The sequence below is a fragment of the Vulpes vulpes genome, chromosome 15, assembly GCF_048418805.1.
Source record: "Vulpes vulpes isolate BD-2025 chromosome 15, VulVul3, whole genome shotgun sequence".
In the NCBI taxonomy this organism is placed as follows: domain Eukaryota; kingdom Metazoa; phylum Chordata; class Mammalia; order Carnivora; family Canidae; genus Vulpes; species Vulpes vulpes.
Window position 1 is genome coordinate 18,155,923 of NC_132794.1, and position 24,211 is coordinate 18,180,133.

The window sequence follows — 24,211 nt, forward strand, 5'->3', positions numbered from 1 at the left end:
TGAAATCTAGAGATACAGAAGAAATTCCCAGAAAGATCACTGGGAAATTCTAGATTAAGAAAATGTTTCAATACAGTCCCAACAGACAAAGTGGCAACTGTCTGACTGTTAATACTAAACCCAAACTTGAAAAACAAGATTCATTTTGACAGGATTTGCTTTACAAGGACCATTTTTCTTTATAGATTTTATTCTATGAACAGAAATCACCATTTCCTCTTTGTCTTTTTCCCATTCTCCATTTTGCCTTTGTGATTTATTATTGATCCTCATTAGGGGACTTTTCTCTCCACCTCCTCATTACAGTGAAATTACTTCAGAAATACACTCTAAGAACCAATTATGCTTTCCTAAGAATCCCATTCAAGGTCCACTTGTTAGAGGCAGTTAGTTAGGTTCTAACAGGTTACCCAGAGGCCAGCAAAGGGGAAGTCACAGGCCTGTCCTGGCAGCACTCCCCAAGGAGCCAATAAAACCAGATGAGGCCAAGATGGCAGATGCCATGACAGGAAACCCCTTGCCAAATAAGGAAGAAAAGGCAGGAAACTCTGCTTACAAGAAATCCCCACCCCAAGTAATGAATATTTCTTTCACCTCCCAGTTAACAACTGTTAATAGAAGACAGAAACCTAAACCCCAGGGCATATAGCTCGCTTGATCTCTCAAGCTTGCCTACTTTCACATCTAGAGAGGGTACTCTCACTTTATTAAACTTTCCCACTGTGTCACTTGTTTACTGTGCTCTGTCAGTCCTTGAATTCTTATGACAAGACCAAGAAACTTCGATGACATCTTTGGAAAGAGTTGGGTCAAGGGCTGGGATCTCCTCAGTTCACCTGGAAAAACACTTCAGTCAAGTCCCAATGATGATGAAAGTCCCAATGATGATGACAAAGAAGGGCCACACAATCCTTATTTTCTCTAGCAGAGTTCCAAATACATGTTATTGTCCATGCTCATCATTATTAATGATTCATAGATTTTTTTAAAGATTTTATTTATTCATGAGAGATATATAGAGAGAGGCAGAGACCCAGGCAGAGGGAGAAGCAGGCTCCATGCAGGGAGCCTGACGTGGGACTCAATCCCAGGTCTCCAGGATCCCGCCCTGGACTGAAGGCAGCGCTAAGCCACTGAGCCACCGGGGCTGCCCTGATTCATAGATTTAAAACAGGAAAAGCAATTCTTACTTGATGTGTTTAGTTCTGGCTTTAGCACCAATGAATCTCAATGAATCTCTCATGAATTTCCTTCAACTGTGCAAAAGTCTTTGTCTTCACTGGAGGGCAACCAGTATCTTGATATGGAAAATTGAATCTTTCTTTTAAAGTATTTTATTTATTTATTCATGAGAGATACAGAAAGAGAGGCAGAAACACAAGCGACCTGATGTAGGACTTGATCCCAGGACCCTGGGATCAGGACCTGAACTGAAGGCAGACGCTTAACCAGTGAGCCACCCAGGCATCCCTGGAAAACTAAATCTTAAACAGATTAGGTTTCCCACCTCAGGTGGAAAGAAAACCAAACAACAACCAAAACATTGAAAAAGCAACACACACAAGAACAGCTATTCTTTAAAACAAGGTAAAATACAACTTATTCCCGTCTTAATTGGGAAAATCACCTTGCACATTCAGTGTGACAACAGGAAATGGCCTAAAATGAGAATCTCCTTGAAAATCATGGTCCTGTCCAGGCAGGTTTCATAACAGAAAACATTTGTGTAACCTCAGCTCGAGCACTTTCCACTTGTGAATATCACAATATGCTCTGTGGGGGGTGTTAATGAACACATCTGTTGGCCTCCCTGCACAGCTGAATCATATCTGAAAACAGATCTGTTTTTCACATTTCAGGATAAGGCCCAGGGAATGCTCGCTGATGAACAGTGTGGAGTTATGTGAGTTCCCTTACCTTGCCTCTTAAACTAACACTAAAAGATGCAGGAGTCACTGCACACCTGCTGGAACACAGGGACATATTATTCACTTTGAAGCCATAAAGTGCCCAGGCAGACATTTTTATCCATTACCTCTCCTTTTGATGAACAAGGCTGTCCTCGCTTTGGGCATCCTGGGTTATCTATCTTGACTTCCTACAGGGGAGGGAGACACTACACCAGCCTCTTGCCAGAAATGTAGCCTTAAGGGGTCCATTTCCTTCTTTCTAAAGAGCGTAGAAGCAGCAGTAAAGGCTGTAATCTGCTGCCACCAGGCCTCACAGTGGTTCCAAGCTGGGGAAGATTTACCTGCTATGTCATCGCAAAGAGAAGCAGTTTCAGCAGTTTCCAGACTCATTACAGATTTGTTTTTTGCTTGCTGAGAGATCAAATGCGTTCACTCAGCCGCTCTGATTCCAAGAACTGAATTCTGATGTTTTGCCCGGTTCCCCATCCTCATTTTAGCAACACCCCCCAAAATAGATGCTTCCTCTTGATTCAGCTGCATTATTAGATTTGTTTTCTCCCCTTTCTACTGCTTTTGTGCCAGATGTTTGAGATACCTTTGCCATAGTGACATCAACTGGAAAGAGTTGGAACTGGAAACTCGAAGCCTTGCAGAAACCCCCAAATTCATGTTTTTCCAATTAACTTAGAGCTACTACTCAAATAATCCCCATGTAAGTACTACAAAAATAATCCCAGCTGGATTTGTAAAAAGGACCTTTCAATTTCTAAAACAAATAATAAAAATATTTTTTATTATTATAAAAATGACCATGAGAACTATCTAGTTCTTTTTTTTTTTTTTTTTTTTTTGGTTCATACTTTGAAAAACACACTAGCAACAATGAGATGAGAGATTCTCAAAATGATCCTCACATTTTTAAAAGGTAGAATTCTAAATAAATGAATCCCATAAATTAGCAGGCAATTAATACTTTGGGGTAACTTTATTGAAATAGTCATTTATTCGGCAAATACATATTTTGTTTTTGTTTTTTTTAAAGATTTTATTTATTTATTTATTTATTCATGGTAGACAGAGAGAGAGAGAGAGAGAGGCAGAGACACAGGCAGAGGGAGAAGCAGGCTCCATGCGGGTAGCCCAACATGGGACTCAATACTGGGTCTCTAGGATCAGGCCTTGGGCTGAAGGCGGCGCTAAACCGCTGAGCTACCCAGGCTGCCCCAAATATATATTTTGATATCACTTTACATATAAGGTATTAATAATGCAAGAGAGCCACAAATATGCCTGAATCGTGGGTATTCTCTGTCTTCTGGGAATTTACAGCACCACTAGAGAAAGCCCATAAAATATAGGATGTGTTAAGCGCCCTAAGAGAATGCTAAAAGATTTTAAGACAATCATTTTAGTTGGACTTTGAAGACTAAGGTTTTTTAAAATAATGCAACTAAGCAGTGCTCAACTATGTTCAATTCTTGTAGGTAATCTTAAACTTCATCCTGGAATGAGGCTTGCTTTTGAAGTTTTGTTATCTGGGGCCAAGGCAGCCTCGAGCCGCCAGTGTTCTGAGAGCTCTACTCCATGCCTCATGGGTTACAGGAATTCCACCTCGATGGCTGGTGGAAGCACAATTCTTACTGGCCTTTGGTGAGCTCTGAAGATTGTTCTCTGAGTTCCTGCCTGGTGGCTCTGTCGTTAGCGGTGGGGAGTCTCACACACATGAGATCAGGGATTTTCAAATGTGCAGGGGGTTGGCAGTCTTAAGTCCTGCATTTTTCAGGGGTCAACTGTATAGATACAGATGTACATAATACCTGAAAGAGAAATATTTGAGGGGTAGATCATAACCTGTTTCTTCCCCCTTAATAAAAGGTTCTTTATATGCGCTATCATTAAATATGTAGCATCATTTAAAAATTTTTTTAGGGGAACCTGGGTGACTCAGTCAGGTAAGTGTCCAACATTTGGTTTCAACTCAGGTCATGATCTCAGGGTTGTGGGATTGAGCCCTTCATCAGGCTCCAAGCTCAGCAGGGAGTCTACTTGAGATTTCTCTTTCTGCCCCTCCTCCATCAAATAAGTAAATCTTTTTTAAAAAGGTTTTAATGATATATAACATTATGTTAGTTTCAGGTGTACAAAATGATTCAATATTTGTATATATTGCAAAATGATCGCCATAGTAAGTCTAGTTAGCATCTGTCACCACCACACTTACAAATTTTTTTCTTTCTTGTGATAAGAACTTTTAAGATCCACTTTGTTAACAACTTTCAGGTATGCAACACAGTATTAATTATAGTTGCCATGCTGTATATTATATTCCTATGACTTACTTGCTTTATAACTGGAAATTTGAATCTTTTGACCCCTCTTCCCCAGTTTGGCCACCCCTCACCCTCTGCCTCTGGCAACCACCAATCTGTATCTAGGAGTTTGGATTTTTAGCTTCTTTGCTTTTGTTTTGTTTTATTTTAGTTTTTGATTTTTTTTTCAGATTCCACATAAAAGTGAGATCATAAGGTATTTGTCATCATCATTTTTAGTACGCTGAATTTTTATGGGTTTCCACAATAAATGTAAACAATACACTTCTGAGAAATGTGGGTTATTTATAACTCTTACAATTATAAAAAGCACCATAATAAATATTTGAAATTAAACTACATGGTTTAAAACTACTGAGGGCGCAAAGAGGAAATCATTAGAAAACTTAGAATATATTTGAGCTGAATTACAATGAAAATATAACATTCTAAAATGTGTGATGATGATAAAACTATGCTTAGGAGAAATGTATAGCTTTAAGCATTATGGTAAAAAATAATTAGTGTGTAAAATCAATAGGCATAAGTTCCACTTGAAGAAGCCAAAAAAGTTTGATCAATCAAACCCAGACAAGAAGGGAAGCAGTAAAGAGCATATATCAATAAGGTAGAAAATAAATAGTAGAGAAAATTAATCAAGGCAAAAATTGATTCTTTGATAAGATTAATAAAACTACAAATCTCTAACAAGACCAATCAAGAAAAAAGAGACAAACTCAGATTATCAATATCAAGAATGCAAGCAAGGTGTCATTATAGATTCTATACATGTTCAAAGAAAAATAGCAACTTTATGCCAACAAATTTGACAACTTAGATGAAATGGACAAATTTCTTGAAGAAAAAACAGCTTATCCTGACTCAAGATAAAATTAAAAATCTTAATTTTCCTGTGAATATTTAAGAAAATTGAATTTGCTATCAAAAATGTCTTTTGGGGGCACCTGGGTGGCTCAGTCAGTTGAGCATCTGTCTTCCGCTCAGGTCATGATCTTGGGGTCCCAGGATCCAGCCCTGAATTGGGCTTCCTGCTTAGCAGGGTGTCTGCTTCTGTCTCTCCCTCTGCCACGCCCCCTGCATGTTCTCTCTCCCTCTGTCAAGTAAGCAAATAACATTTTTAAAAAAGTCTTTGCTTCAACTGTAAAAAAAGAATAAGTTCCATCCTGTCATTTGCAATGACATAGATGGAACTAGACAGTTTTAAGCTAAATGAAATTAAGTCAGAGAAAGACAAATACCATATGATTTCACTCATACATGAAATTTAAGAAACAAAACAAAGAGAAAAGAGAGAGAGAGAGATAATCCAAGAAACCAACTCTTAACTGTAAAGAACAAAGTGATGGGTTATCTGAGGGGAGGAGAGTAGGTGAAATAGGTGATGGGGATCAAAGAGTACACTTACAATGAACAGTGAGTAATGCATAATGCTGTTGAATCACTATATCATATGCCTAAAACTAATATAACACTGTATGTTAACTGTACTGGAATTAAAATAAAAAACATAATAAAAAATTTTAAGCATCTTTTCACAAAGAACTAGGAAGATTTCACTGGTGAATTCTATCAAATATTTAAGGAAGAAATAATACCAATATTATCCCAAATATAGGGAAGAAGAAAACACTTTATTTTATGGGATCAGAATAAAACTGATACCAAAATCTGACAAGAAAAGAATACTACAGGTGAATATCCTTATAATTATAGGCAAAAAAATCCTCATATTAGTACATTTAATATAGCAATGTATCAAAAAGATGACATGTCAGGACCAAGCGGGATTGGAAAGGAAAGCCAGGTTGGTTTAACTTCAAAAATTACTCAGTATTAGGAGAGGCTTTTCCAGAAATGCACATTGAGTGGAAAATTTTAAGTCCTTTCTTTTGAGCAATTGGGTCAATGGGGGTGCTATGTACTGAGAAGGGAAAACTGATGAGGGCAGAAGTGAGTTGGAAAATTAAAACTTTTTTTTTTTACATATTCAGATTGAAATGTCCTATTATACATCCTTGTAAGCAGTTGAAGATATTATTCTTGGATTCTGGGAGAGGTCAAGGGTAGATATTAAGATCCGCTATCACATAGATGGCTTGTCAAGGTTTAGTCACCTAATGGGAAGTTGGAAGAAGGAAGAGTCTTTACAGCTGAGCCCAGAAAATAAGCAGTGGTCAGGTGGGAAGATCAGGTGGGTGTAATTCCCATGAAAGTATGTTCCAAAGGAGAGAATGGTCAATTCGGGATAATGAAGAATAATAAGATTTTGATAGGCAGAGAAGTAGAAAGAAAAGGAAGGATAAAAAGAAAAAGCATGTTAATTAGAGGGAAAAGAAGGAAGAAGTATAGTCCCTCTCCATACTGGACCCCAAAAGAGACCCTTAAATAATCTAGCTATCAGCTTTTGGGGAATGGAAATATAGGAAGATTTACTTCAGGAAGCCAGGATCCTATGTCTGAAGTAAAGATTTTCCATCCAAAGCACAACATTAACTACTTCACATTTCTAGGATGCCATTTAATAAGCTGTGATAATCATAGACTTTCAGAAGGAGTACACGGAGCCTCCTCGGTGTATCCACCCTACTCTGAACAGGTCCCACAGGATGATACAAGTTCAAGTATTAATCATCTGAGAGAGAACACTCAGAATCATTCTGTTTCAAAGACATTGCCAATGACTTGAAAACCAAATAGCCAAAGGACATTCTGATATCTTCACAAAGTGAAAATGTAGAGATCTTACATTGATTTATCTTTGCAAAGATACGTGGCATTATTTACTTCTCACCAGGGTTGAGATGAGCTAATTTTTACCCAAGAAATAAACAGGAGAAAAATTTTTCCCCAGCAGTATGAGTTTATCAAATACGTATCATGGAATATTTCAGCCCTAAATCCACCCAGCTGAAAGATTTCACCTCTGAACGCTTTCTGACTTCCTGTTTGCTAAATTCTTCTAAAGCTTATGACTCTCAGAGTTCATTGCTTTGCATTAATACTGAGAATTTGACAAGAACTTGTCATTAGAATTCTGTTTGACAGCATATTTTTTTCAGCTTGTGGAACAAGAAAGGTTAGGATGAATTTTGAGTCTCCAAATAATATGTTAGCAGGAGGGGAATCCTGCCATTTCCAGAACTCTGCACCAAAAATCTTAACTTAAAAAATACAATATCATGGATTGTCTAATCCCCTTCAAACCTAAACTGGTAATATCAGTCAAAATGTTTTCATAACGAGATTTGGGATCAATGAATCCAACCTACAACCTAAACTTTCTTTTTAGGAGAGAATATTTGAATGCAGAATAGTTTCTACAAAGTTACCTCTAAGGTTGATTGTAAAAGGCATATAAAAGTCAAATAAATATATTAAAGAAAAAAGAACTAAGCACCAACGTGTGAAATGCTGTTTCCCTGTGATAGCTGTTATCCAAATATGAATCACTTCACTGAGCATGGGCCACACCGCAACAGGCTTCTAAAAGAAAGAAAGAAGAAAGAAAGAAAGAAAGAAAGAAAAAAAGAAAGAAAGAAAGAAAGAAGAAAGAAAGAGAGAAGAGAGAGAGAGAGAGAAAGAAAGAAAGAAAGAAAGAAAGAAAGAAAGAAAGAAAGAAAGAAAGAAAAGAAAAAAAAAAAGGAAAGAAAAAAATGTCCCTTAAATTTTGCATCTTATGTCAGAAAGGTAAGATACCTTAACTGGATTTTTTCCCCTAAGATTTTATTTATTTTGGGTGGGAGCAGGGGGAGGAGCAGAGGAACAAGCAGACTCCCCACTGAGCACAGAGCCTGACATGAGGCTAGATCATGACCTGAGCCAGAATGGTGTCAGAGAGGTCAAAGGTAGACCTGAGCCAGAACTGAGTCATCCAGGTGTCCCACCTTACATGGATTTCTTAACTCAACAAATAGACATAATTTCCCCCATCAAATAGGTAAACATGTAATCAGTAAGATTATTTCTGATATTTTCAATTTCTTATTTTTTTCTCTCTCTCCTGATGCTATATTGATGCTGCATGTGATTCATATTTGAATACTGGGTTTCAGCAGATTTTTTAAAAGATTTTTTTAAATTTATTTATTCATAAGAGATGAGAAAGAGACAGAGACAGAGACATAGGCAGAGAGAGAAGCAGGCTCCATGCAGGAACCCTGATGTGGGACTCCAGGATCACCCTGAGCCAAAGGCAGATGCTCAACCACTGAGCCACCCAGGCATCCCTTTTTTAAAAAAAAATTTAAATTCAATTAATAAATATATAGTGTCTTATTGGTTTCAGAGGTAGAGTTCAGTGATTCATCAGTTCTTATATAACACAGAGTGTTCATTACATCACATGCCCTCCTTAATGCCCATCACCAAGTTACCCCATTCCCCACCCTCTCCCCTCCAGCAATCCTCAGTTTGTTTCCTATGATTAATACAATTTGTCTCCCTCTCTGATTTTGTCTTATTTTTTCCCTCTTTTCCTCTATGATCCTGTTTTGTTTCTTAAATTCCACATATGAGTCAGATATGATAATTATCTTTCTCTGATTGACTTATTTCGCTTAGTATAATACCCCCTAGCTCTATCCATGTCATTGCAAATGACAAGATTTCATTTTTGATGGCTGAGTAGTATTCCATTATATATATATACATCTTTATCCATTCATCTGTTGACAGACATCTAGACTCTTTCTGTAGTTTGACTATCGTAGACATTGCTGCTATAAACATTGGGATGAAGGCGCCCCTTTAGATCTCTACATTTCTATCTTTTGGATAAATACCCAGTAGTGCAATTGCTGGGTCATAGGGTAGCTCTATTTTCAACTTTTTGAAAACCCTCCATACTGTTTTCCAGAGTGGCTGTACCAGCTTGCATTTCCACCAACAGTGCAAGAGGGTTCCCCTTTCTCTGCATTCTTGCCAACATCTGTCATTTCCTGACTTGTTAATTTTAGCCATTCTGACGGGTGTGAGGTGATATCTTATTGTGGTTTTAATTTGTATTTCCCTGATGCCAAGTGATGTGGAATATTTTTTCACATGTCTGTTGGCCATTTGTATGTCCTCTTTGGAGAAACAACTGTTCATGTCTTCTGCCCATTTCTTGATTGGATTATTTTGTTCTTTGGGTGTTGAGTTTGATAAATTCTTTATAGATCTTGGATACTAGCTCTTTATCTGATGTGTCATTTGCAAATATTTTCTCCCATTCTGTCGGTTGTCTTTCGATTTTGTCCGCTGTTTCCTTTGCTGTGCAAAAGCTTTTTATCTTAATGAAGTCCCAATAGTTCATTTTTGCCTTTGTTTCCCTTGTCTTTGGAATGTGTCTAGCAAAAAGTTGCAGCGGCTGAGGTCATAGAGGTTGCTCCCTGTGTTCTCTAGAATTTTGATGGCTTCCTGTCTCACATTTAGGTCTTTCATCCATTTTAAGTCTATTTTTGTGTATGGTGTGAGGAAATGGTCCAGTGTCATTCTGCCTGTGGCTGTTCAGTTTTCCAAACACCATTTGTTGAAGAGACTGTCTTTTTTCCATTGGATATTCTTTCTTGCTTTGTTGAAAATTAGTTGATCATAGAGTTGAGGGTCATTTCTGGGTTCTCTATTCTGTTCCATTGATCTGTGTGTTTGTTTCTGTGCCAGTACCATACGATCTTGATGGTTACAGCTTTGTAATAGAGAATGAAATCTGGAATTATGATGCCACCACTTTTGATTTTCTTTTTTCAGCAGATCCAACTTTCAATGGAACATCTCTTAAATAACCATAGGAAAAAAAGCAATTTCCTAATATAATAATTTTTCTTGATCTATAAATAAAATAAGTGATATAAAATGCCACTCACCATGTATTTTGGGGACCAGGGCCACAAACAAAACATTTCTTATACATTGAAGTCTTTTTCACAGTGTTCTTTTATGCCTCCCCCCTGTCCCAATTTTCCATTCATTGAAAGATATCCTTCCACATATTATTGCCTGTAATTTTCAGTCCCCCTTCTTTCCACCAGTACCATCCCCTTTCTCCAATATGCAAATACTGGAAGGAAAGAAACCAGAACTTTTTATATCAAATGAAATGGTCCTAGATTAGGAGCCATGAGACCGGGTCTCACCCTCGCTCTGCCCCTTGTGTTCAGTGTAGCCTTCATCAAATCACTCAACCTCTTCTGCCATTTATTTCTCCATTTGAAAGAAATGGCAATCAAAATATTTCATTATTTTGATTCAAATGTCTGATTATTTGTAGTGTTGGACTACATGTGTACAAATATTGTCATCCTTTGTTCATGGGAGCATAAATTAATTCAAGCATCAGATGGGCAATTTTGCAGTACAAGATCAGGGAGGGAGGAAGGAGGCAGGAGTGAGAGGTTCATGCAAGGGGAATCTATTGGTTTTGTATTGTTGTGTAACAAATTACCACAAGCTCAAGGGCTGGAAAAACACACATTCCTTGCCTTCCATGGTAACCTGAGTCCTCTGCTCAGGTCTCATCAAGCCAAAATCTAGCTGCTGGCCAGCTGAATCTTCATCTGGACTCTTGATTGGAGGAAAAAACAAACCAAACTAAAACAAAAACATTTACAAGGTCCCTTGGGTTGTTGGCGGGATTCATTTCCTTGTAGTGGTAGGACTGTGGTCTCCTTGTCTTGCTGGTTATCAGCTGGAAACCCTTCACCCTTCCCAGAGGCAAGTCCTTGTCACCTGTATAGGCTTTGTCACACTTCAGTCTCTCTGACATCAGGAAAGGCTCAATCTCTTTTAAGGGCTCACCTGATTATATCAGGTCCCCTGGATAATATCCCTTTTGATAGCTCAAAATCAACTGATTAGGGATCCCTGGGTGGCGCAGCGGTTTGGCGCCTGCCTTTGGCCCAGGGCGCGATCCTGGAGACCCGGGATCGAATCCCACGTCGGGCTCCCGGTGCATGGAGCCTGCTTCTCCCTCTGCTGTGTCTCTGCCTCTCTCTCTCTCTCTCTCTCTGTGTGACTATCATAAATAAATAAATTTAAAAAAAATCAACTGATTAGTTAACCTGAGCGCAGAAGTGATATCCCATCATATTCACGGGTTTGGCCAACCAGCAGAGGGAGGAGATTTCATGGGGGTACTCTTGGGGTCAGGTTAGAATTCAGCCAACCACAGGGAGGCAAGAAGATGAGTATGTGAGGTTGACAGAAGAGGGGGTGGATCTGGGATGTCAGTCAGTCAGTTTGGAGGAGTACTTTGCCAAGGACAATGGTACCGGTGAGTCTTTCCTCACCGATACTTCTCACCACCTCCACTCTCTTTTTCTCCCTTCCCCAATAAAATATCATCAGAACTCTTGCCCCACCCAAATAACCCTTGTCTCTTTACCACAGAGTGTCTACTCCACTCGGTTATCTGCCTTTGCCAGTTGGGTTAACAATCAAAATATGTTTTGATATTGGTCAAGAAAATATTAAATCTATTATTGACTGCTTCCCTGTGTGGTCATCTGCAGAACCCCACTTCCCCCCAGTCCAGGACATCAGAGCCACCACCAGGAGCTGAAAACTACCTGGCAATCTCTTCCCTAATATCCAGCTAGCCTGGGAATCAGAGAGGAGAGAGAGAAATGTCTTGCGTAGATATCTGATAAAGCACAGTATTGTCCAAAATTGAACAGATCTTAGTCAGTACTTAGGGAAAAAAGTTGATACAAATTTAGAAACTGCTAAGAAAAAACACAGCCATAATTAATAAAGTGTAATAATATAAAATACAGCCTAATTTATTTCAAAATCTTTGTGAAAGAGTGCCAGATTTTGTAGAACTTGACATTTTTCATGTCACATTTAAGCTTTAGATGTTCCTGATACAATAGGTTTAACACAATACCGTTCATAACAAATCATAAGGAATTACAATCACAGGTAAAAGCTCCTTTTTAACACAAATTGCCATGGGATGTGATATCACAAGTAAATACAAGAGAATACTCAAAGAAATAACCACTGCCAGTCTGCCATGTTTTCTAAGGTACTCCTCAGCCAGGGTATCAGTAGATTTCTCTTGCTCTTTTGCTCTTGCTGTGTTTGCTAATCATCTTCAGAGATAAGGTTGCAGAAAGCAGTGGTTAAAAAGAGAGAGAGAGAGAGAGAGAGAGAGAGAAAGTCAAGTCCCAAATTCATGGCTTCCAATCCAATGGAGGGGAGAACAAAGTGACTTATCCTTGTAACGCACAAACCTAAACCCTGGGCTTATGTTTGATAAGCATGCTCCCTGGAGGAAGCAGCATAGACACTGAAGCCTGAGTAAATATAGAAGCTAACTCTACCAGGAGGTCCTTGTCCACCACGTGAAGGAGATTGGACTGCTTTTTCTTCCTAACGCCCTTTTTGGAGGGCATCAGGAGGCCATGAAAAGTTTTAGAAATTGGTGTGATGGGATCCCATTTCCACGTTGGTAAAATGGGTTACCTTGTGGGGCACCTGGGTGGCTCAGTCGGTTAAGCATCTGCCTTCCACTCAAGTCATGATCCTGGAGTCCTGGAATTGAGCCCCAAGTTGGGCTTACTGCTCAGTGGGGGAGTCTGCATCTCCCTCTGCCCTTTCACTCTGCTCTTACGTGCATTCTCTTTCTCACATAAGTGAATACAATCTTTAAAAAAATATGTTAACTTGCGATTTCTGTCTATTGTTTCTTCTGAAATAGTGGCCAGCTAGTATACACATTTCATGGAGTTGCTGTTTCCACTTATGAAATACTTTTCAGGACCACCACTCTTCTATAATTTGGGGTTTAAGAATAGCCTCTGTTCTTCTCTGCGACTTAAGAATTAGGAATGCATCCCTTTTTCATTATTTATTTATTATTGAGCAAACTATATAACACACCACATGCAAATTTTCTGAGCAGTGTATAAAGTACTGCAAATAATTACATTTATCACATTTTTATTTATGCATCCTTTTCAAGAACCCATGTGTTGCATAAAGTGTTTTCCATTTGGTGAAGAGAAATTAGTATTCTTCACCTAGAGACATACTCTTTAAAAAGTCATGTGATTTTGTAGATGATATTAACTACATATGAGATATTTGTTTTGAGAAAGCCTCTGGGGCAGCCCGGGTGCCTCAGCGGTTTAGCGCCACCTTCCGCCCAGGGCGTGATCCTGGATACCCGGGATCGACTCCCGCGTCGGGCTCCCTGCATGGAGCCTGCTTCTGCCTCTCTCTGTCTCTGTGTCTCTCATGGATAAATAAATAAAAAAATCTTAAAAAAAAAAAAAAGAGAGAGAGAGAGAAAGCCTCTCTGTGATAGTGTTTTTTCAAGGTCTTTATATTATGGAAAATTTCATATATACACAATAGAGACAATAGTGTATATAATAAAACTCCATGTGTCCATCATTCAGCTTTAACTGTTTCTACACATGGCTCTTTCTTTATTTTTCATCCACAGTTCACCCACTGAAATATATATTTTTTTAATTTTAAAAATTTTATTGAGAGAGGGAGAGAATGCATGCACGCATGTGAAAGTTGAGTGGAGAGAAAGAGAAAATCCCAAGCAGGCTCCATCCCATGACCCCAAGACCAGGACCTGAGCCAAAATTAAGCATTAGTCGCCCAACCAACTGAGCTATCCAGGCCCTCACCCACTTAAATATTTTTAAGCAAATACTGGATAATGTATTATTTCATCTCTAACTACTTCAGTATGCATTTTTAAAAGATAAACATCCATTCATCCCTTGTTGTTCTCTCACTCTTCCCATCCATTCTCCTTCCCTCCCTCTCTCCTTTCCTTTCCTTCCTTCCTTCCTCCCTCCCTCCCTTCCTTCCTTCCTTCCTTCCTTCCTTCCTTCCTTCCTTCCTTTCTTCCTTCCTTCCCTATAACCACAAACCAATTATCACACCTTAAACAATTAACAGCAATTCCATAGTGTTTATAAATACCCAGTGTTCAAATTTCCCTGATTGACTCAATTTCTTTTACAGTTTATTTGTTGAAATTAGGATCCAAACAAAACCACACATTTCATTTCATTGATTAAAAAAGACTCTTAATGTAGGTCAATTATACCTCCATTTAAAAACTCTTAAATCTCTTTTAATCTATGCATTCTCCTTCCTCTTTTCTTTCTTATAATTGATTTCTTCTTTTCTTGTATGTGTCGTCTTCGTTTGTATTTTGCTAATTGTATCCATGTAATGACAATTTCTCTGTTTCATATGTTTCCTATAAACTGGGACTTATTTCTGGGGGATTTCTCAGATTCAGGTTCAAATTAATTTTTGCCAAGAACAGTCCTATCAGGAGGCACGTGTCTGGTTGTCTCTTTTTGTGTGATATTAAGATTGATTGGCACATTCAGGTATTGTCCTTTATCAAATGCCTCACCAACTTTTCACCTAATGTTTTAAACATCTGTTGATGATGATTGCCTAGATTGTCTTATTGTCTTATTAAGGCCTGCATAACAGATTTTATAAAACATCATTGACTTTTGGTGGGAGCAGGGAGGGGCAGAGGGAGCTAGAGAGAGAATCTTAAGCAGACTACACACCCAGCACAGAGACTTACACAGGGCTCAATATTATAACCCTGAGATCATGACCTGAGCTGAAATCAAGAGTTGGACACTTAGCCAACTGATCCACCCTGGTGCCCCTAAAATCTCATTGACTTATATGAACTTAGAGATGCATGGACCTTTAAAAAAATTAGCGTAAATCTCTCACTTTGGATAAGACAACTAAAAGCCATGAGAAATGAGAAAGGCACTCAGTGTTTGCATTTGTTAGAAGTATTAAACACATCTCTCCTATCACAGATGTGATAGCAAACTTCCGTTGAGACACACTACTCAGTGAAAAGCACCAGCACTGACTTCAAGTCTAGCTTGGCTTTATACAAATGACCTTGATCAACCTCTCTGACTACTCTGTGCTTAAGTTCCTTCATCTGTAAAGGGTAATATTCATCTCTAATTCAAAGAGTTGAGAGAAATAAGTGAAAGTGCTAATAAAGGGCTTGACATGGGGTAAGTGGTCAGAATTAGCCATTATTTCGTTAGTCACTCATTCAGCCATTCAATGATATTTTATCATCTTTACAATAATTGATCATTTTACAATATTTTATCATTTTATCATTCAGTGAGGTGAGTGCCAATTTCCACAATAGAAAACTGGATTCTGTAGAGGGTAGTTTTTCTTGTTCAGACCCTTTCACTTATTTTATGTTACGTAATTGTAAGATATTTTCACATACATGATTTCATTTAATCATCTCAATTGATGTGCACTACAGGCAAATGTATCAACTATCCTAGCCTAGAAAGGAGGCCATGGAGGAGATCAAATTGTCCTAAACTTCGTATGTAGTTACTGGTAGAGCTGGGACTGTGACATAGTTCTCCTGCTCTTTCCTTGACACACCATCTTACCTATCCTCCAGTGTTAGGTATGTCCTATTTGTTTAATCAATCAATATGTTTCAGGCCAACAGGAATAGGGTAGCTTTTTGTACTTGAAGACTTTTCTTTAAAGTTAAGTATATTGGGATCCCTGGGTGGTGCAGCGGTTTGGCGCCTGCCTTTGGCCCAGGGCGCGATCCTGGAGACCTGGGATCGAATCCCATGTCGGGCTCCCGGTGCATGCAGTCTGCTTCTCCCTCTGCCTGTGTCTCTGCCTCTCTCTCTCTCTGTGTGACTATCATAAATAAATAAAAAATTTTTAAATAAATAAATAAAGTTAAGTATGTTCTTCATTTTGTTTTTTATAAATAATAAATTTATTTTTTATTGGTGTTCAATTTACCAACATACAGAATAACACCCAGTACTCATCCCGTCAAGTGCCCCCCTCAGTGCCCATTACCCATTCACCCCCAGCCCCGCCCTCCTCCCCTTCCATCACCCCTAGTTCGTTTCCCAGAGTTAGGAGTATTCTTCATTTTGTAATCTGAGACCTGAAGACAAGAATCCTACTATGGGGTTCTTAATGCATAGATTTTTCCTTAAACCACTAACTCAAGTGAACTTTCTGGTTCATTTTCACAATGATGTTAAGTTGATCACTGTGCTAATGAAATGTGTATCATACCCTTACATCTATAGAGTAACACCAATGTTAGAGATAAGAAACTTCATTTTTCCTTTTAGAATGGGGAGTATTAGAACAAATCTTTTGCATAAATAGATTCCTAAGCAAGTGAATTAAAGACTTGTTTGTAGATGTGATCAATAATTATCTTTAAGTGTTGTTCCATTACATTCCCATTTAGTTAGTCACATCACCTATAAAAATAGCATGTGATAATTGGGTGTTAATGTGTGTCATGAAGACCCCAAAATCAATGACCTTGTTAGCAGATAGGAGAAAGTGCTTTTCTCAGGTTGCAGAGAATTTTTCATATACCATTGACATTGCCATAATCATTAAGTTAAAACTGATGCTCATCATTTAATGACAACACACTCAAAATCAATGTGGTCTGCCAATGACTGTCAGCACGTGAACTCTTTGTTATCTGTCCACAAGCAGATAAGGACAGACACTGAGACAATTCTAGCAATTTGGCAGAGTAATCTCATGTCTGTGAAACCTAATAGCTTTTAAAGAGTGGATATGTACTTTAATCTTTTTCATTTTATTTTTCTAGTAATTCAGGTTTTTTGTTGAGGTGTAATTTACATGTTCTCATGCCCTCCCCTGCCCCATTTTAAATGGACATTTAAATGAGTTTTGGCAAATTTGTCTACAAAGCATAATGTAGGATGTACTCACACCCCTCAAAATTTCATGGTTTCCAATACAGAAAATTACTCCCATCTCTAACCCCAGGTGGCCACTGATCTGCCTTCTGTCCTTACAGCTTAGATACACCTTTTCTAGAGTTGTTGATGAACCAGTTGCTCACTTTTTTATTGCTGAGTAGTATTTCCATTGTATGGGTATTCCACAATTTATTTATTCAGTCACAAGTTGACAGACATTGGGATTCTTCAGTTTGGAGCCATTTTGAATAAAGCTGTGTGAATCCTTTAATGGGTATGTTCTATGTCTTTTTTTTTTTTAATTTATCTATCCATGAGAGGGGGTGAGATGGGGAGCAAAGGGAGAGGAAGAGAATCTAAAGCAGACTCTCCACAGAGCTCTGAACCCCACCTGGGGCTGGATCCCAGGACCCTGAGATCATGTCCTGAGCTTAAATCAAGAGCTGGCCGCCGACTGAGTCACCCTGGCTCCCTGGGTATGTTCTATTTCTGTTAGGTAAATACCTAGGGTTGGAATTGTTGGATTGTGAGAAAAATGTGTCTAAATTTTCCAGAGTAGTGTGCTTTTTAAATTTTCACTAGCAGTGTGCATAATTTCCTTTGGTCCATGTCACCACTAACACTTAGTGTTGTGAGACTTTCTTTAACTTTAAGCAGTTATAATGGGTATTAAATGGTACTGAACTGTGATTTTGTGTTCATGATGACTAGTGAGGCTGAAGACCTTTTCATATGCTTTGTTGGATATTTGTACATCCTTTTCTGTGAAGTGTCTGTTTACATCTTTGCTATATATTTTTGAATTCTCTTATTAAGAATTCTATATAGTTTTTTGAAATAAGAAATTTGTAAGATTATGTTTTGCAGTTATTTTTCCCAATCTGTGCTGTGCCTTATATTTTTTAATATTATCTTTCAAATAACTGAGGTTTTAATAAATGTTGATGAAGGTGACTTTACAGAATTTTTAATGCTTTTGCTTTTTTTGTCTAAAACTTTACCCAAAGATGATGAAAATTTTGTATCTGGAGGTTTTAGAGTTTTGGCCTTTATGTTTAGATTGACAACCTATTGTTTTTTAAAGATTATTTATCTGAGAGAGAGAGAGCGAGCATGGGGAGGGGGTAGCGTGAGAGGGAGAGAATTTCAAGCAGACTCCTTGCTGAGTGCAAAGCCCAACACAGGGCTTGATCCCATGACCCTGAGGTCATGACCTGATCTAAAATCAAGAGTTGGATGTTTAACTGACTGAACTATCCAGGTGCCCTGACGATCTGTTTTTTTATCCATCACAATTTTATGTATGATACAAGGTAAAGATTGAGGTTCATTTTTCTCCATAAATATATCCAGTTGTTCTAACATTTGTTGAAAAGATCAGTCATTCCCTATTGAATTATTTTGGCAGCTTTGTCAAAAATCAATTAGCCATCTATGTTTGAGTCCTTTTCTGGACTCTATTCTGTTCATTGGTCCATGTCTATCCTCATCTTAATATCGCATCTTAATTTCTGTAGCTTTAAATAGAAATCTTTACATAGTGCAAATTCTCTAATTTTTCCTTGAAATTGTTTTGGCTATTCTGGGTCATTTGCATTTACAAATAAATTTTATAATTAGTTTGTTTACAAAAAAGACTCCCAGAATTTTGAGTTGAATTGCACTATTTATAGATCAATTTAAGGACACTTAACATTTACAAAATTAAGTCTTTCAATTCACAATTATGGCATACCTCTTCATTCAGATTTTCATTCATTTCTTAGCAATTGTCCTGTACAAATTTTGTTGTATTTGACCCTAATTATTTCATGTTTTTAATACTATTATAATGGTAGGTTCTAAATTTCATTTTCCAATTATTTGTTGGTAGCATGTAGAAATAGTTTTGTGTATTGACCTTGTACCTTACCTTACTAAACTCATCAATTCTAGTTTTTTAAAAAAGTATATTAAGATTTTCAATGTTTCATGTCTTCTGCAGTTTTATTTCTCACAATATGTATGCTAATGTTATTTCACAAGCAAGGATCTTTAGTATAGTGTTGAATAGAAATGATGACAGCAGATAGTTCTTTGTCTTCCTCCAAATCTTAGAAGGAAGACAAGCTATTATATATGGTGTTAGTTGAAGGTTTTTTCTTTTTTTTTTTTTCAATTTTAACAACTTTTTATTTGTAAATAGCTACAAGATGACATGGGTGTAATAGTAGATTATAGTTTCCCCCAGACTCTCTTATTCTTAATATTTTGCCCCATTTGTGCACACACACACATCTTGAACTTAAAACTAAGCTGTATACATAATGGTCCTTTATCCCTAAATATTTCAATATATATTTTATAAGAATAAAATATTTATGTATCTTATATCTTTATGGTTCCATCATCAACTTTGATGAATTTAACATGACACAATAATCTACCATGCATATTCCAATAGATCAATTTTGTCAATTGATCCAGAAGTGTTTTTTTATATTGCTTTTTCCCCTCTGCTACAGGATCCATTCTAAGATCAGGTATTGCATTTAGATGGCATTAATCTTCTTTAATCTGGAACATTTCCACAGCTTATCTTGGTCTTTTGTGATGCTTTTTTTTTTTTTTTAATTTTAAAATTTATTTATTTATTTTTAATAAATTAATTTTTATTGGTGTTCAATTTACCAACATACAGAATAACACCCAGTGCTCATCCCGTCAAGTGTCCCCCTCAGTGCCCGTCACCCATTCCCCCCCACCCCCCACCCTCCTCCCCTTCCACCACCCCTAGTTCGTTTCCCAGAGTTAGGAGTCTTTATGTTCTGTCTCCCTTCCTGATATTTCCGACACATTTCTTCTCCCTTCCTTTATATTCCCTTTCACTATTGTTTATATTCCCCAAATGAATGAGAACATACACTGTTTGTCCTTCTCCGATTGACTTATTTCACTCAGCATAATACCCTCCAGTTCCATCCACGTTGAAGCAAATGGTGGGTATTTGTCGTTTCTAATGGCTGAGGAATATTCCATTGTATACATAAACCACATCTTCTTTATCCATTCATCTTTCGATGGACACCGAGGCTCCTTCCACAGTTTGGCTATTGTGGACATTGCTGCTAGAAACATTGGGGTGCAGGTGTCCCGGTGTTTCATTGCATCTGAATCTTTGGGGTAAATCCCCAACTGTGCAATTGCTGGGTCATAGGGCAGGTCTATTTTTAACTCTTTGAGGAACCTCCACAGTTTTCCAGAGTGGCTGCACCAGTTCACATTCCCACCAACAGTGTAAGAGGGTTCCCTTTTCTCCGCATCCTCTCCAACATTTGTTGTTTCCTGCCTTGTTAATTTTCCCCATTCTCACTGGTGTGAGGTGGTATCTCATTGTGGTTTTGATTTGTATTTCCCTGATGACAAGTGATGCAGAGCATTTTCTCATGTGCTTGTTGGCCATGTCCATGTCTTCCTCTGTGAGTTTCTCTTCATGTCTTTTGCCCATTTCATGATTGGATTGTTTGTTTCTTTGTTGTTGAGTTTAATAAGTTCTTTATAGATTTTGGAAACTAGCCCTTTATCTGATATATCATTTGCAAATATCTTCTCTCTTTCTGTAGCTTGTCTTTTAGTTTTGTTGACTGTATCCTTTGCTGTGAAGGTTTTTTCAATGCTCTGTCAGGTTAAAGAAGTTCCCTTTAATTCTAGCTTGCAGTTTTTATCATGAATGGGTGTTAAATTTCACTATATTTTTTTCCTTCCTCTACTGAGATGACCAGGTTTGTCTGCCCGTATCATGTAATTTGAACTACATTATTAAATTCTACTAGTGATTCATTTTTAAAAATATTTAAGTTGTGTTAAGATATAAATAAGATTTGCTGTTTTACTCTTAAGTGTGTACAGTTCAGTAATGTTAAGGATATTCACATTATTGTGTAACCAACATATGGAAATTTTTCATCTTGCAAAACTGAACTCTATACCCATTAAGCAACTCTTCATTTCCCCCGCTGCCCTTCATTCATTTTATAAGACTTTCAGTCTGTGACATATTGGAAATAAGAAAGTGGCCCTTCACCACAGGTTTTAAAATCATTCTAAGTTAGTATTTTAAATCAGTTTAATAGTAGTAAAATGCCTTTCAAACATGTGCTTAGCTTGCAAATTAAAGTCATACACTCACACAAATCAGTTTGGGATTACAAATTATACCTAATTTTCTGATTATTTTCATCACTTCAAATGGGATAAAATTAGGTTTTGGTTTTAGAGCAATTTATTTCACTCAAACCATAATCTTGTAAGCATGTCATAGTTTGATCATTGCTTGACCATACATAACACACAGCACCTTTTCTGACCCATTTGATTCCAGAGACTTTGGTCCTTGGCACCTGGGTGGCTCAGTGGTTGAGTGTCTGCCTTCAGCTCAGAGCATAATCTTGGAGACGGGGGATCGAGTTCCACATTGGGCTCCCTGCATGGAGCCTGCTTCTCCCTCTGCCTGTGTCTGTCTCTCTCTGTGTGTCTCTCATGAATAAATAAATAAAATCTTAAAAAAAAAAAAAAAGGCTTTTCTTTTTCGCAACGGGTTTGCTGCCAGAACACAGGTGTCGTGAAAACCACCACTAAACCTAAACCAAAATAGGAAAGGAAAAGACTCACATCAACATCATAGTCATTGGGGCAGCCCCTGGTGGCTCAGCAATTTAGTGTCGCCTTCAGCTGGGGGTGTGATCCTGGAGACCCAGGATCGAGTCCCACGTTGGGCTCCCTGCATGGAGCCTGCTTCTCCCTCTGCCTGTGTCTCTCTTTCTCTCTGTCATAAATAAATAAAATAATACAATAATAAAATAAAATAAAAAATAAAATAAAATAAAACAAAATAAAATAAAATAAATAAAAAACATTGTAGTCATTGGACGCATAGATCGGGCGAGTCTACCACTACTGGCCATCTGATCTACAAATGTGGTGGGATTGACAAGAGAACTATCGAAAAATTTGAGGAGGCTGCTGAGATGGGAAACGGCTCCTTCAAGTATGCTTGGGTCTTAGATAAACTGAAAGCTGAACATGAACATGGTATCACCGTTGATATCTCCCTGTGGAAATTCGAGACCAGCAAGTATTATGTGACCATCACTGATGCCCCAGGACACAAACACTATCAAAAACATGATTTACAGGCACATCTCAGGCTGATTGTGCTGTCCTGATTGTTGCTGCTGGTGTTGGTGAATTTGAAGCAGGTATCTCCAAGAAGGGGCAGACCCGGGAGCATGCCCTTCTGGCTTACACACTGGGTGTAAAACAACTAGTTGTTGGTGTTAACAAAATAGATTCCACTGAGCCATCCTAGAGCTGGAAGAGATACGAGGAAATCATTAAGGAAGTCAGCACTTACATTAAGAAAATTGGCTTCAACTCCAACACAGTAGCATTTGTGCCAATTTCTGCTTGGAATGGTGACAACATGCTGGAGCCAAGTGCTAACATGCCTTGGTTCAAAGGATGGAAAATTACCTGTAAAGATGGGAATGCCAGTGGAACCACACTGGTTGAAGCTCTGGATTGCATTTTGCCAACTCATCCAACTGATACACCTTGTGTCTGCCTCTCCAGGACGTCTACAAAATTGGTGGTATTGGTACTGTCCCTGTGGGCCGAGTGGAGACTGGTGTTGTTAAGCCTGGCATGGTGGTCACCTTTGCTCTGGTAAATGTTACAACTGAAGTAAAGTCTGTTGAAATGCACCATGAAGCTTCAAGTGAGGCTCTTCCTGGGGACAATGTGGGCTTCAATATCAAGAACGTATCTGTCAAAGATGTTCGTCGTGGCAACGTGGCTGGTGCCAGCAAAAATGACCCACCAATGGAAGCAGCTGGCTTCATGGCTCAGGTGATTATCCTGAACCATCCAGGTCAAATCAGTGCTGGACGTGCACCTGTGTTGGATGGTCACACAGCTCACGTTGCTTGCAAGTTTGCTGAGCTGAAGAAGATAGATTGTCATTCTGGAAAAAAGCTGGAAGATGGTCCCAAGTTCTTGAAATCTGGGGATGCTGCCTTTGTTGATATGGTTCCTGGCAAACCTATGTGTGTTGAGAGCTTCTCTGTCCTCTTCTGGGCCGTTTTGCTGTTTGTGACATGAGACAGACGGTTGCTGTGGGTGTCATCCAAGCAGTGGACAAGAAGGCAGCCGGAGCTGGCCACGTCTCCAAGTCCATCCAGAAGGCGGCTCAGAAGGCTAATTGAATATTATCCCCAGCACCTGCCACCCCAGTCTTAATCAGTGGTGGAGGAACGGTCTCAGAACTCTCTGTGTCAATTGGCCATTTAAGTTTAATAGTAAAAGACTGGTTATTGATAACAATGCATCATAAAACCTTCAGAAGGAAAGGAGAATGTTTTGCGGACCTTTTTTTGTGTGTGTGCGCGTGTATGGCAGTTTTAAGTTAGTTTTTAAAATCAGTACTTTTTAATGGAAACAACTTGACGAAAAATCTGTCACAGAATTTTGAGACCCATTAAAACGAAAGTTTAATGAGAAAAAAAAAGCTTTCACCAACTCGTGTGCTGGCAAGGCCACTTTCAAAAAGAGAAAAAAAAGACTGGTCCTGGCTGAGGCAACATAAACAGGTGATTTTTTTTTCTTTAGTTGAAAAAGACTTGCCTTTTGACAAGTACTCAGTGTTACTACCATTCCTTCTGTTGCTATTCTAAAAGTTTGGCTCTGTGGATGGTATTTCATTTCTTTTTTTTTTTTTTTTTAAGATTTTATTTGACAGAGCACATGCAGGGTGAGCAGCAGGCATAGGGAGAGGAAGCAGCAGGCTACCCACTGAGCAGGGAGCAGGACTCGGGGCTCGATCCCAGGAACAAAGGATTATGACCTGAGCCGAAGGCAGAAGCTTCACTGACTGAGCCACCCAGGTGCCCCTCTTTTTTCTTTTGTTAAAGATTTATTTATTTTGAGAAAGTGTGAGCAGGGGCAGGGGAGAGAGAATCTCAAGCAGACTCCTTGCTGAGCACAGAGCCTGTCACAAGGCTTGATTCCACAACCCTGAGATCATGACCTAAGATGAAATCAAGAGTTGGACACTCAACTGACTGAGCCACCCAGGCACTCCTCATTTATTTTCTTAAAAATAGTAACTCTAACATCTAATTTTAGTTCAGTGGAATCTGTTCTTCCCAAATTGATAGTTTTTTTTTTTAAATTTTTATTTATT

General features: G+C 38.4%; 1 pseudogene; it reads left to right on the forward strand.

Annotated features, from left to right (window-relative positions):
- Positions 1-490: 490 nt before the first annotated feature.
- On the forward strand, positions 491-23,234 carry LOC140595567 (elongation factor 1-alpha 1-like; annotated as a pseudogene).
- The last annotated feature ends 977 nt before the right edge of the window (positions 23,235-24,211 follow it).